General features: G+C 45.6%; 1 protein-coding gene across 1 annotated transcript in view; it reads right to left on the minus strand.

The window, feature by feature from the left end:
- Positions 1-11,510, minus strand: part of LOC132386620 (NACHT, LRR and PYD domains-containing protein 3-like) — a 34,464-nt gene extending 22,954 nt beyond the window's left edge. Inside the window, exon 1 of the mRNA XM_059958916.1 lies at positions 11,464-11,510. The gene's annotated coding sequence lies outside the window, so the exon portion shown is untranslated. The remainder of the gene's footprint in view (positions 1-11,463) is intronic.
- Between the last annotated feature and the right edge of the window lie 3,277 nt (positions 11,511-14,787).

Below are 14,787 nucleotides of genomic sequence, written 5' to 3' on the forward strand. Positions count from 1 at the left end.
TCCAAAATAAAATCACATTGTTGGATTCGACCTGTCGATTGTGTGTAGAAGTTTCAATTGAGATTCACAGAGCCCTTGGAGCACAGACACAGGACTGTTAGCCCATCCAGTCCGTGCCATGTTCGGTGTGGTTCCATCTCCCTGCACCCAGACCATAGCCCTCTATCCCTCCCTCATTGATATACCCACCCAAACATCTCTCAAATTCTACAATCGAGCCTCCATCTCTTACTTCTGCTGGGAGTTGGTTCCGCATTCGCACCACCCTCTGATTGAAGTAGTTCCCCTTCAGATTCCCCATAAATGTGACACTTTTTGCCCTAAATCCATGATCTTACCCAACCTGAGGGGAAAAGTCCTACCTTTATTCACCCTATTTATACCATCATAGATTTCTATATCTCAAGCGGGGGTTCCCAACCTGGGATCCATGGACCTCTGCTTTAATTGTAGGGGCAAATGACATAAAAAAAGTTGGAACCCTGCATATACCCCATCATTTCTCTGTATTCCAGGTAATCAAGTTCTAACCTGTTCAACCTATGACTATAATGATATTCTGAAAAACCAGCAATGTCCGTGTAATTTTCCATTCTCTTTTTCACGCTTATCGATATCTTTCTTCCCAGCAACTGAACGGAACTGCACACAATTCCGCAAATTTGGAAATCACGGTGTCTGTTACAACTTTAGCATTAATATCCCAACCACTCTTCTTAATAACCTGCGTTATAAAGGTCAAGATGCCCAAAACTCTCTTTACGACTCTGGTGCTACCTTAAAGGAATTGTGGATCTGTAACATCCACGCCAGGACAATTAGGCTCCAAACAGTCATTTCCCCCAAGTAGTGAGCCTGATCAACACCTATACCCATAATCCACCCTCCACACCCTACCCACTACTAGTTTCCTGACAGTTCTAGGCACTTCTCTGCCTAAAGTAACTTTATGGACAGACAATCAATATCAGTCTCCATATCTTCAGATTCTCCTGTGCCTATCGTCACTTTAGGGACATACAATCAATGTTTTAAGCATTCATACTTTATTTGTATTATTGTGGTCTCTGTCATTTTGTTGTTGTTTTTTTTTCTCTGTGTCCTGCTTCGAACACAGAGTAACAATTATTTTGTTCTGCTGTACTGGAGTGACATTATGCAAGCTTGAATCCTGAACCCTTGGAAAAATAATGTGACCAACCACATTATCTATACTCCCTCTTGATTTCCTAAACTCCTACAATGTCACCTCCATTCTCCTCTGGAATGAAGATCCAGCTCGGCCAACCACTTCCTATGACTCGGCCCTCTAGTCCAGGCAGCATCTTCAGCAATCTCGTCTGCACCCTCTCCAGACTGATAATATCTGTACTACAGTAGGGTAAACACAACTGTACGTAATACTTTGTGTATCCGCACCAAAAAATTATATAAACACAATATAATGCCCATAATCCAGAACTCAATACCCTAACTAATGGCCAGCATTATTAAAACCCTCTTGTTCACCCTCTATACTTGCACGTCCACTTTCAGTGAACTGTACTCTTGCCACCCCGGTCGCTCTGTTCCACAACACCCGAAGTCCTCCTGTTCACTATACCAATCCTACCTAGTTGACTGTCCAAGATGCATCATCTCTCACTTGACCAAGTTCAAAACCATTTGCCATTCCTCAGCCCATCTCAAAAGCTGACCAAGATGTCTTTGAAATTCAGTGTCAGCTGTTGCCATAACAACCAGTCTCCCGAATTTAGTCTCCCTGTATACCCATGGCTGTGTCGCCACCCACAGCTCTAATCTGCTAATGAAATTTATCGACGACACCGCATAGATTGGCCTCCTCTCAAGCAATAACGAGGTGGCCTACAGGGAAGAGGTCATCTCTCTGACACAGTGGTGGCAAAGTAACAACCATCTGCTCAATGTCGCAAAAACAAAGGAGCTGGTTGTGGATTACAGAAGGAATGGAGGCGGGTAAACCCCTATTGACATTAGTCGATCTGGGGCTGAGTTAGTGAACAGCTTTAAGTTCCTCGGCTTCCCCATCACCAAGAATCTCACACTGTCTGTTCACATCAGCTGTGTGGTGAAAAAGGCACAAAAGCGCCTCAGACGGTTGAGGAAGTTCGGTATCATAGAACATAGAATAATACAGCACATTACAGGCCCTTCGGCCCACAATAATGTGACGACCATCAAACCCTGCCTCACATATACCCCCCTCCAGCTTAAATTCCTCCGTTTACCATAGTTGTCTCTTAAACTCCACTAGTATATTTGCCTCCACCACTGACTCAGGCAGTGCATTCCACGCACCAACCACACTCTGGGTAAAATACATTCCTCTAATATCCTCCTTGAACTTTCCTCCCCTTACCTTAAAGCCATGTCCTCTTGTATTGAGCAATTGGTGCCCTGGGGAAGAGGCGCCGGCAGTCCACTGTGTCTATTCCTCTTAATATCTTGTACACCTCTATCATGTCTCCACTCATCCTCCTACTCTCCAAAGAGTAAAGCCCAAGCTTCCTTAATCTCTGATCATAATCCATACTCTCTAAACCAGGCAGCATTCTGGTAAATCTCTTCTGTACCCTTTCCAATGCTTCCACATCCTTCCTATAGTGAGGCGACAAGAAATGGACACAGTACTCCAAGTGCGGCCTAACCAGAGTTTTATAGAGCTGCATCATTACATTACGACTCTTAAACTCTATCCCTCGACTTATGAAAGCTCACACCCCATAAGCTTTCTTAACTACCCTATCTGCCTGTGAGGCAACTTTCAGGGATCTCTGGACATGTACCCCCAGATCCCTTTGCTCCTCCACACTACCAAGTATCCTGCCATTTACTTTGTACTATGCCTTGGAGTTTTTCCTTCCAAAGTGTACCATCTCACACATTTCCGGGTTGAACTCTAATCTGTCACTTCTCAGCCTACTTCTGCATCCTATCAATACCTCTCTGCAATCTTCGACAATCCTCTACACTATGTAGAATATCACCGACCTTTGTGTCGTCTGAAAACTTGCCAACCCACCCTTCTACCCCGACATAAAGGTCATTAATAAAAATCAAGAAACGTACAGGTCGCAGAACCGATCCTTGTGGGACACCACTAGTCACAACCCTCCGATCTGAATGTAATTGCTCCACCACGATCTCTGCTTTCTGCGGGCAAGCCAATTCTGAATCCACCTGGCCAAATTTCCCTGGATCCCATGCCGTCTGATTATCTGAATAAACCTACTGTGTGAACTTGTCAAACGCCTTACTAGAATCCATGTAGATCACGTCCACTGCACTACCCTCATCTATATGCCAACACCCCTAAATCAGAAGAAGTTTTTTTTTATGGGGGCACAACTGAGAGCATCCTAACTCGCTGCATCACTGCTTGGTATTGGAACTGTACATCCCTCAATCGCAGGACTCTGTAGACAGTGGTACGGACAGTCCAGCACATCTGTAGTTGTGAATTTCCCATGATTCAGGACCTTTACAAGGACAGGTGTGTAAAGAGGGCCCGAGAGATCATTGGGGACCAGAGAAACCCCAACCACAATCTATTCCAGCTGCTACCTTCTGAAAAAATGCACCGCAGAATAAAAAACCAGGACCAACGGGCTCCGGAACAACTCCTTCCACCCGGCCATCAGACTAATTAACTCACGTTGATCTGTGGTAATCTATATTATATGGAATGTTCAAATGATTTTAAATTATAAATTACTTTGTTTGCACATCGCACATTTAGAGACGTAACGTAAAGATTTTTACTCCTCATGTATGTGAAGGATGTAAGAAATAAAGTCAATTTAGTACAATTCAATTCAAATTTGCTAATCGTGCCTTGTACATTCATGTACAAATCAATGGCATGAATAATGAATTACAGAGGTGTCGACACTGACACACACATTCGACTCGCTACAGGCCTCCATTCGCTAAAACCATCTTCAATCATCTCCCTCTGTTTCCTGTTCTCGATCCCGGTGTGAATCCACCTCGCCAGCTCCCCGTGAATCCCACGTGACTGAACCTTCCCGATCAGCTGCCATGCGGGATCTTGTTACAGACTTTACCAAAGTTCAGATGAACAACATCACTGCCCAACTTCACCCAACTACCTAGTTAACTTTTAAATAATCTCCAAAATACTTCACAGATGTGATGGCCTATTGGGCAGTGTTGATGGTGATTTCCCCATAACCAATGTCCAACATCCCGGGATTTCAGCTTCACTGCAGACTGAGAAAATTCCGATCCCAGCTGCAGAATTACCAACCTGGACAGAAGCCCGTATACTGCCAGTTCCATATCCTCAGAGTCACCGGCCCAATATCATCACCCATGCAAAGACGCTTTGGTGCCGGCGATTTGCCGTGGTGTTTCTGCCATTTCCCATTCACAAACTGAGGTGGAATTGGAACCTAATGACCCTCTGCCGGGGCCGGTGCTCAGGCTGGTTCCCCGGTCTGTATAGAGAATGCGGGTACACTTCAGCCTGACACCAGAGGCTAAACCGAACACATTTGATCACAATCTTCCTGCTGTGTGGGATCTTGCCCAGCACAGCTGGCTGCCATGTTTCCTGCAGTGTAGCAGGAACAAAATGTAAAATTATAAAGTAGGAAATGCTGGGAACTCAGTACATCAGACTACATCTCTGAAAGGACAAATGGTGGAAGACCCAGTTCCAGAACTGAGACTGTCCAAAATGCGGCCGATCTGCTGAGCGTTTCCAGTATTATCTCCTTAAATTTCCTGCAACTGTAGTATTTTCTCCATCTTCATTTTAATGCACAGATAGTAACTGATTGCCACCCTAGACTGTAAATACCACCCCACCCCAACTAATTTGTTAGTTCTGAGTTCATTCTGACCCTGGTGTAACACATCCCATACAGTCAATAGTCACAGCATCCTTTCCTCCCACTATCATTCTGTTACATTTGCTCCCGAGGCCACTGTCTCTACGCTGAGAGGCGGTGACCACAAAGCGATAAAAAGTGCAACACTTGCTTCAGCTCTGACGGGCCGTTACCCTGGAAACAGAGGAAGTGGCTCCCTGAAAATAACCGAGAAAGGAAATAACAAACTTAACATCAGATGCTATGAGTTCAATTATGACAAAGATTAACTCTGCAGCCATTTTGTAACGGTGAAACTAAAATTGAAATGGCTGCAATTACCCTGCCACGTGCTGTGTTCAATTAAACTTCTGGTAGTCCTGTCTATATAAAAATATCCTGGAAAAGATGCAAAACAAAATTTCACAATGAAGACAAAGTTTGAAAGAGAGATTGCTGAAATCTATCATTGCGGCATTGGGATACAGACTGGACAGAGGTTGAACAAGATGGTTGATATATATCATTGAGGTGATGGGATACAGGCAGGGCCGATGTTGAACAAGTTGGTTGATATATCTCACTGAGGAGGTGGGATATAGGCTGGACAGAGGTTGAACAAGATGGTTGATATATATCATTGAGGTGTTGGGATACAGGCAGGGCAGATGTTGAGCAAAATAGGCAGGGGATGAGCAGATTGAGCCTGATGGGAGAAGAGGATCAAGGGCAATCTCTGATGGTCCTCCAGCAGTACACAGATCCTGAGATAATAGTACATGCTAGGAGATAACAGATTCCAATATAACAAAGCCAGAACAAACAATAAGAATTTTGGTATACTTTTCAACTCTACACACTTTATCAATGCACCGCAGAAAGTATCCCATCCTGATACTTCACATCTTCATATGGCTACTGCTCTTCCTTTAACTGAACGAAATAGCGGAGAACTGTGGACACAGCTGTGTACAACATAGAAACCAACCTCCCCTCCATGGAGTCAGCCTATACTTCCCACTGACGGTGTCAAGGGCGGTGTCCATTCTGCTGTTATAAGCAAACTGAATGTTCCCCAGTGTGATGAGATGGACTCCTGACCCCACAGTCTAACAAGATGTGACCTTGCATCACATATCTACCTGCAGTGCAGTTTCTCTGTAACCAGAATGAGTTATTACATTCTATTTTTGTTTCACCTTATATCACCTCAATGTGTTGTTGTAATGTATTGATCTGTGGGGATGACACCAAAGACAATGTTTCACTGTACATTGGTAACATGTAAAAAGAAGATTCCCCATTTTAATCGTGGGGAAATATTAGACAGCCTGGGTTGCTCCTTTAGAAATTCCGGAAGGAGTGTACAGATTTCTGGGAAACTCAGATACATGAAAAAAAACTTAATTCTCCCATTAATAGGGCCACACATCGGGAAACATTGGCTGCATGCTGTCAAGTCGCAGAAATAGAAGAAGATGATGTAAACTTCCCAGTTCTCCCCAGAGGACGTGAGAGATCTGGATCTCACTGTCCTGTCTGAACGGGGAAGATGAAACTACCCATACACGAGGAGCAGTGTCCCGAGGGTGCGATTACTCTGTTTAACCCTCCGTCTGCAAGGACACAATGTACCGAACGTCCGCTTCCAGTGTGCTGGAAATATGTAAAACAATTATCGACCCCAGACATCGATCCAGGTGAAGACTAGATCCACTACCGGAGGTAAAGTTCCCCAGGTACAACTTAACGGATGGGCTTAGTCCTGACATCGCTCCTGGGACCAGAACACCAGGGGCTGAGCGGCAGTTCATGTCAGACGGTTTTGTGTGAAGGTCCCATAACCAGAACGACCACAACAGGTTGTATCCAGGAAGTGGGACGAGGCCGCCAGTTCGAGGAAATTTATGGGACTCACTTCCTAACATCAGGTTCCCCCCTGCCCCAGTAGTCACCGATGGGAAATTGTCAGTCGCGTTCACCCCGAGTGACCAGCCTCAATACTGACCGATGAGAACTTGATCAATTTGTCCCGCAGACAGTGATCGGTTCACTGGCTCCCAGTCGACGATCCCCTTCAACAGAGAACGGAAAGAAAACCCCAGCCCATCCGGAGACTGTGAGAGTGGGGGCGGGGCCTCGGAAGTGAAAACCTCAGATGCTGCAGATCTGCATTTGAAATGGGAGCGAGAACCTGGATTATGTGACGGGTGGAGGGTCTCCCGTCTGAACTGGCGACTACGTTCCTAGCCCCTCACACACTGCCCGACCGACCTGCCGCATTTTACACGTTATTTCATATTTACACCAGTTACATTTTTAATTTTTCCCTCTGTATCTTCCCGTCCCCATTGCTCCACCTCCCGGTTCTCAGAGTTACGGGCTCGATTCCCATCCCGGTCCGACGTAAAATTCCCACCCGAACAGGAATTGTGCAGGTTTCATTGGAATCACACTATTTTCTATCCACATCCATCCGGAGCTTCACTGGACAAGAACACTGAAACATCAAGTGAGAATCCGCTGGAGGTGGTCATTTAGCCCCTCAAACCATCAACAAGATGATGGCTGCTCTCCCATCTCAGGCAAATGTTTCTGCCCGATCCTTATTTCCTTGATCCCTTCAGTCTCCACACATTTGCCAGTCTCTGTTTTACGTGAGGATGATCATTGAGTCTTCACCGCCCTCTGTGGTGGGGTTTTTCAGACATTCACCACCCTCAGAGTGGAGGCATTTCCTCTCATCTCAGTCCATCCCCTTTTTCAGAGACTGGGCCAGATGGACTGCATCCCAGCTCACTAGGTTTTTTAATCCTCCATGGAATTAATTTCCATCTTCTGCAGCCCCGTGTTGTCCCAACCACTCACCTTCCACTCATGTCATTATTTCCACCTTCCCACCTCCCCCTCACCTGGATCCACCTCTCACTCCCCAGCTCTTGCCCCATCCCCACCCCTCACCTCTTTTCTCTGACTATTTCCCGTCCACTCTCAGTCCAGAGGGAGGGTCTCGGCCCGAAATGTTGACGGTCCATTTCCCTCCACAGATGCTGCCCGACCCACTGAGTTCCTCCGGCAGTTTGTTCTTTGGTCTGTATAACCCGTGTTAGTATGGGGAGCGGGATTTTACACCATATTCCAGGTACAATCTCAACAAAGTCCAAATAATCGTTAAAGTCATTTTCACTCTTATACCTAATAACTCTTACAATAAATACAATGTCAAGACAAGTCACTTTTATTGTCATTGCGACCATAACTGCTGGTACAGTACATAGTAAAAATGAGACAACGTTTTTCAGGACCATGGTGTTAATTACAAAAACTAGACTGAACTACGTAAAAAAACAACACATAGCAGAAAAAAAAAACAAACACAACAACGACACCAGACTACAGACCTACACAGGACTGCATAAAGTGCACAAAAACAGTGCAGGCATTACAATAAATAATAAATAGGACAATAGGGCAAGGTGTCAGTCCAGGTGCTGGCTATTGAGGAGTCTGATAGCTTGGGGGAAGAAACTGTTACATAGTCTGGTCGTGAGAGCCTGAATGCTTCGGAGCCTTTTCCCACACCTTCTACCCAATGTACCTTCTACCTCCCTCCCTACCCACTGCACCTCAGTCCCTCACCATTAAACACACAGTTTCTGTTTCTCCTACAGAACTGGGTGATCTCACACTGGGCTCCAGCTGACCTGTTGCTCCCACTCACTCCTTTTGCCTCCGTCTGCCTGAAACCTCTCGACAAAAGACACAGAACATTGAACAGTACAGTACCTGAACATGCCCTTCGGCCCAAAATGTTTTGCTCAGCTAATTAAATTAGGAATCAAATGGCCAAATAATCCCTTCTGCTGACATAATGTCCACAGCTTCCTCACATCCAGGTGCTGATTTAAATATCTCTTAATATTGTGTCTGCCAGAACCATCACCCCGGGCAGCACATCATAGCAACCCTCCACTCTGTCTGGTAAAAACACTTGTACCTCACATCTCCTTTCAAACTAGCCGCTCTCACATCAAATACATGGCCTTTTGTATTAGACATTTACAACCAGGATAAAAAAATATTGTCTGTCTTCTCTATCTATGCCTCTCATAATTTTATACACCTCCATCGTCTCACCCTAGCCTATGTCACTCCAGAGAAAACAACCCAAGTTGTTATAGCTCATGCCCTCGAATCCAGGCAATATCCTGGTAAGCCTTTTCTGCACGCTCTCCAGGGACATTGACATCCTCCCTGGAATGAGGCAGCCAGAAATGTATGAAATACTCCAGATGTGGCCAAACTCACGTTTCATGAAGCTGCAACATAACTTCCTGAATTTTGAATGCTATATCATGACTAATAAAGGCAAGCATGTCATTTGCCTTCTTAACCAGCCTGTCAATCTGTGTAGCCACTTTCAGGGGGCGATGAACTTGGGACTCCAAGATCCCTCTGTTCATCGACACTGTTAAGGTCTTGTACTTGACACTGTAGTATCTCTATCATTGGCCTAGCGAGCTGCCAAGATGATCATCACTAATCAAATCTCACAGAGATTTCTCAGGTCCTGTTGAATTTATTGCCAAGTGCACAAGTACGGGAAGGTACAGGTACAAAGAGACACCGATTTGTGGCAGCATCACAGGCAAGTACATTCAGATAACACACGGAACACAAATTATACGATTCTCTGTCAGTAACAATCTGTAAATATAAGTTTTATATCATTAACAATATGGAAACAAAAATGTATCAATAATCATAAATATACATTCTCTGTCATTAACATTATACAAATATACATTTTTTCCAAGAGCTGACTTGGAAATGTTTAATTTGGTCCCTCAGCCAAATTGTTGACACAGTTTGGGAACAACTGAGCTCCAAGCACTGGTCGCTAAAACACCAACTGGGACATCCTGTAGGGCCAAGAAGGGTCTGGTTATTCTTTCTCTTTAAACACAGGACCAGGAACAGGCCACTTGGCCCATCATGTCCATCCTGTAATTTAATAATACCCAACACCAGTCCATCCTTGCTCCCATCACCAATCCAATCTACTTTGCCCAGACCATTAGCCCCACTTGCAGGTCAACAGTCTGCCAGCAATTGTCCCCCAAAGTGGTGAATATCTCTGCTCGCCACCACCATGGCCTCAGACATTTCCACAGACGAGCCCCCTTGTCCCTTGTGTCATTGCTTCACACCAATGGGAAGAGAGTAATTCCTCTGTTGACTGTGGGGTGGGGTGGGTGGGTCAGACCATTGTTACCTCAGCCAGTAAAGTTCAACTGTTTCTGCGCCAGTGTGATGTAAGGAATTGCACACGCGATGTCAGATCCCAATGTGGGGAACCCACACATGACATCAGGTATGTGGGGGCGCAGAGTGACAGCACATGTGGGTGAGAACTTGTTTTCAAAAGTTGTTTACTGGACATTTTTAATGATTTCATGGGGATAATGAAGAAAGCATAACAGATGTCATCGCTGAACCCAGTGTTGTGTGAGGAAAAGTCCCCTGCCACATGCCCGGATTTGCCATGTTGTTGACGGAGTGGGCAGCATGGCCATTTTCTTGAATTGGGTCACAAAACCCCAAATGTTTCTGGGGAGGACTTTCCAGGGTGATCTGGTTTGGGTGGTTCAGCCAGTGCAGTAATCTACTGTTTACTATTTTCATAAACAATGGCTTGACTGATGTAAACCGGATTCGGCTGCAGTGTAAACACAGGAGTCTTTGTCTCCTGGTAAACCAAACACCCTGACAATGAGAACCACAGATACCCCTTCCTGTAAGTCAGTGTATCATTCAAACAGCTGTTTGCTGAGAGGAATGGTCATTGAAGTTCTCCCAGATATAGTTGAATAGAGTTGAAGTGGAGTTCAGGGGTGTCACATTAAAAGGACAGGTCAGCCAGACCCTCTGTTTGGTCCATCTGACTAACCTTCCTGAACATTGTGTTTGTGACAGAGCCCCAGAGTCTGGGAACAGCTGAATGGCAGGAAGCAGGGGGTGATGCTGAGGGCAAACACGAGGAAATCTACAGATGCTGGAAATTCAAACACACACAAAAGGCTGGTAGAACACAGCAGGCCAGGCAACATCTATAAGGAGAAGCACTGTCGACGTTTCAGCTCGAGACCCTTCATCTCCTGACCCGACGAATGGTCTCGGCCTGAAACGTTGACAGTGCTTCTCCTTTTTGATGCTGACTGGCCTGCTGTCTTCCACCAGCATTTTGTGTGTGTTGTTGAGAAAAGCTCAAGCAAGTTTGCAGCAAGTAATTTCAAAGTATTTTTTATTTGGAAAGATATTAAGTATAAACTCTCCCCTTCGTTTCCATCTCCCCACTCAGAAGTGACCAAAAGCTGCTTCACAGGATGGAAGACCTTGAAATGAACAAACACTGAGGGAATGTGAGTGAATTTAAAGAGCTGGGATACTGACAGCACATCACCAGAGCTGGAGTGATTGCAGCTGTTCTGACAGAGGCATAACTGGTACTTTTGGGCACATTCGGTCTCACTCCAACTATATCCTACCTTCCTTTGTACAGGTATGTAATGTCTAAAGGACCAGTGTTTGAGTAAAGGAGACTCACCAAACTTTCTCCTGACTGAATTACTGGAGTCTCCGAGTCAGATGGGTTCTCTCCAGTTGATGATCTCCGTCCTCGGGCTGGTTCACTTGTTGCTGTTCCCTTGTCTTCAGTCGTGGTTTGCTTCCAGTTGTGGGCTTTTCTTCCAATAAATCTCTCACCACAGGTCTAACTTTAACATGAAAGATAATGAAGTATGTTAACAATACAAAGGAGGTCAAAACATTTCTGCTCACTGAAATCTAAAGATTGAAGACAAATATAATGATCTGAATGTTCCTAAATAAAAACTCACTGAAAGACATAAGTCACAGGAACCGAATGAGGTGATTTTATCCATTGAGTCTGCTCCACCATTCAACCATGGCTGATTTTATTCCAAAACAATATTCCTGCCTTCCTCCTGTAACCCTGAAGCTCAACTCAAGTCAAGTCATTTTTATTGTCATTTCGACCACAACTGCTGGCACTGTACATAGCAAAAATGAGACAACGTTTTTCCAGAACATGGTGTTACAGGACACAGTACAAAATCTAGATGGAACTACGTAAAAAAAACAACACAAAGAGAAAAAAAAAACACACACAAACAACAACTACACTAGACTACAGACCTACACAGGACTGCATAAAGTGCAGGCATTACAATAAATAATAAACAGGGCAATAGGACAGTAAGGTGTCAGTCCAGGCTCTGGGTATTGAGGAGTCTGATAGCTTGGGGGAAGAAACTGTTACATAGTCTGGTCATGAGAGCCCAAATGCTTCGGTGCCCTTTCCCAGATGGCAGGAGGGAGAAGAGTTTGTATGAGGGGTGTGTCGGGTCCGTCATAATGCTGCTTGCTTTGTGGATGCAGCGTGTAGTGTAAATGTCCGTTACGGTGGGAAGAGAGACCCCAATGATCTTCTCAGCTGACCTCATTATCCGCTGGAGGGTCTTGCGATCCAAGATGGTGCAATTTCGAACCAGGCAATGATGCAGCTGCTCCAATACTCTCAATACAACCCCTGTAGAATGTGATGAGGATGGGGGGTGGGAGATGGACATTCCTCAGTCTTCACAGAAAGTAGAGACGCTGATGTGTTTTCTTTGCTAGGGAGCTGGTGTTGAGGGACCAGGTGAGATTCTCCGCCAGGTGAACACCAAGAAATTTGGTGCTCTTTATGATCTCTACTGAGGAGCTGTTGATGTTCAGTGGAGAGTGGTTGCTCCATGTCCTCCTGAAGTCAACAACCATCTTTTTTGTTTTGTTCACATTCAGAGACAGGTTGCTGGCTCTGCACCAGTCCGTTAACCGCTGCACCTCCTCTCTGTAAGCTGACTCATCGTTCTTGCTAATGAGACCCACCATGGTCCTGTCACTGGCGAACTTGGTGATGTGGTTCGAGCTGTGTGTTGCAGCACAGTCGTGGGTCAGCAGAGTGAACAGCAGTGGACTGAGAAGGCAACCCTGGGGAGCCCCTGTGCTCAGTGTGCTGGTGTTGTAGATGCTGCTCCCGATCCGGACTGACTGAGGTCTCCCAGTCAGGAAGTCTAGGATCCAGTTGCAGAGGGAGGTGTTCAGACCCAGTAGTCACAGCTTTCCAATCAGTTTCTGGGGGATGATTGTGTTGAATGTTGAACTGAAGTCTATGAACAGCGTCCGAACGCATGTGTTTTTTTTGTCCAGGTTGGTTAGGGCCAGGTGGAGGCTGGTTGCAATGGCGTCATCTGTTCAGCAGTTGGTACGGTATGCAAGCTGCAGGGGGTCCAGTGAGGGGGGCAGCAGGGTCTTGATATGCCTCATGACGAGCCTCTCGAAACACTTCATGATGATGGATGTAAGTGCAACAGGGCGGTAGTAATTTAGTCAGGACGCTGAAGACATCTTCGGCATGGGAACGATGGTGGCGGCCTTGAAGCAGGTTGGAACGGTGGCGCTGCTCAGGGAGATGTTGAAGATGTCAGTGAGAACATCTGCCAGCTGGTCTGCACATCCTCTGAGCATCCTCATTCTCTCCTCAGATTATCACTCATTGCCTCCAAAGGAACCCCAAAAACAAACAACTGAGACCAGACCAGAAACACTCTGTCAACACCTGATGAGCCCGAGCAGCCCGATCTCCAGATCCATTTCACCAAGGCCACAATCTGTGATCGGGTCACACAGCTGAACGTGTCACTTACCGACCCCAGAATCCTCACACATCGTCCCCACATCAGGGATTCCCCCACAACCAATGTCCAGCAACCCGAGACTTCTGATTCATTATGGAAGGAGGAACATTCAGCCCCAGCTACAGAAGTACTGACCTGGTCAAATCCCAAATACTGACTATTCCATCTTCCCGGAGTCTACACCCCAGGTATACAGTCCAAACACCAATTTTCAGAGGACTCCCTTACTGCCGGTAACATGTGTCCGCCATTCAGAGTTCAAAGGCTGACACTCCTGCATCAACCGATGGCAGAATGGGAACCTGATAAACCTCTGACTGGGCCAGATATCGGGCTGGAAAACCTGGGCGTGGGTCACCAGCAGGCAGGGATACGTTTCACATTGTCTCCACCAGCTAAACTGAAAGCATTTTATCATTATCCGATTGTTAAATGAGAATTTGCCCAGTACAATTTGCCGTCGCATTTCCTGTAGGCTAACAGGAACAACAGGCTTTTCATTTCAAATTGAAATTAAATGCTGGAAACTCAGTACATCAGATTGGATCTATGGAAAGAGAAACTGTGGAAGACTCACTATCAGAATTGACGCTGCCCGATCTGCTGAACGGTTTCAGCATTTTCTCTTTTGACTTTAAATGATGCACAACTATTGACTGATTACAAGATGTTTGTGACGGCCTGAACGAAGTTGCACAAATTTAAGTCCCACATTCATTAGTTTTCTCTGCATTCCAACACAGGGTTAATGCATTCGACACAGTGAATGCTCACAACATCCTCCCCACCCACTATCAGTCTGTTACATCTGCTCCCGAGGCCACTAACTCTCAATGAGAGGAAGTGACCAGAGAGCGATAAAACTGTGCTCCACTCCCTGCAGATCCTGTGGCTGTTCCTGGCAACAGGGAATTTGCCTCTCCAAACATGACCAAAACAGGAAATATCGGACTCAACTTTAAATACTGGGAGTTTCCGTCTGGCAAAGATTAACACAGCGGCCGTTTGGTAACTTTGAAACTAAAATTGTAGTGACTGCCTTTATCCTCCCTCATTCTGCATTAAATAAATCCTCTGGCAGTTCCAGGTAACAAACACTGATTTCAGAAATAACTCCGTGAGGCAAAAGACTTCACAATGAAGGCAACGGTAGAAGAGAGATTGTCGAC

The sequence above is a fragment of the Hypanus sabinus genome, unplaced genomic scaffold (genome assembly GCF_030144855.1).
Source record: "Hypanus sabinus isolate sHypSab1 unplaced genomic scaffold, sHypSab1.hap1 scaffold_1229, whole genome shotgun sequence".
Classification (NCBI taxonomy): Eukaryota; Metazoa; Chordata; class Chondrichthyes; order Myliobatiformes; family Dasyatidae; genus Hypanus; species Hypanus sabinus.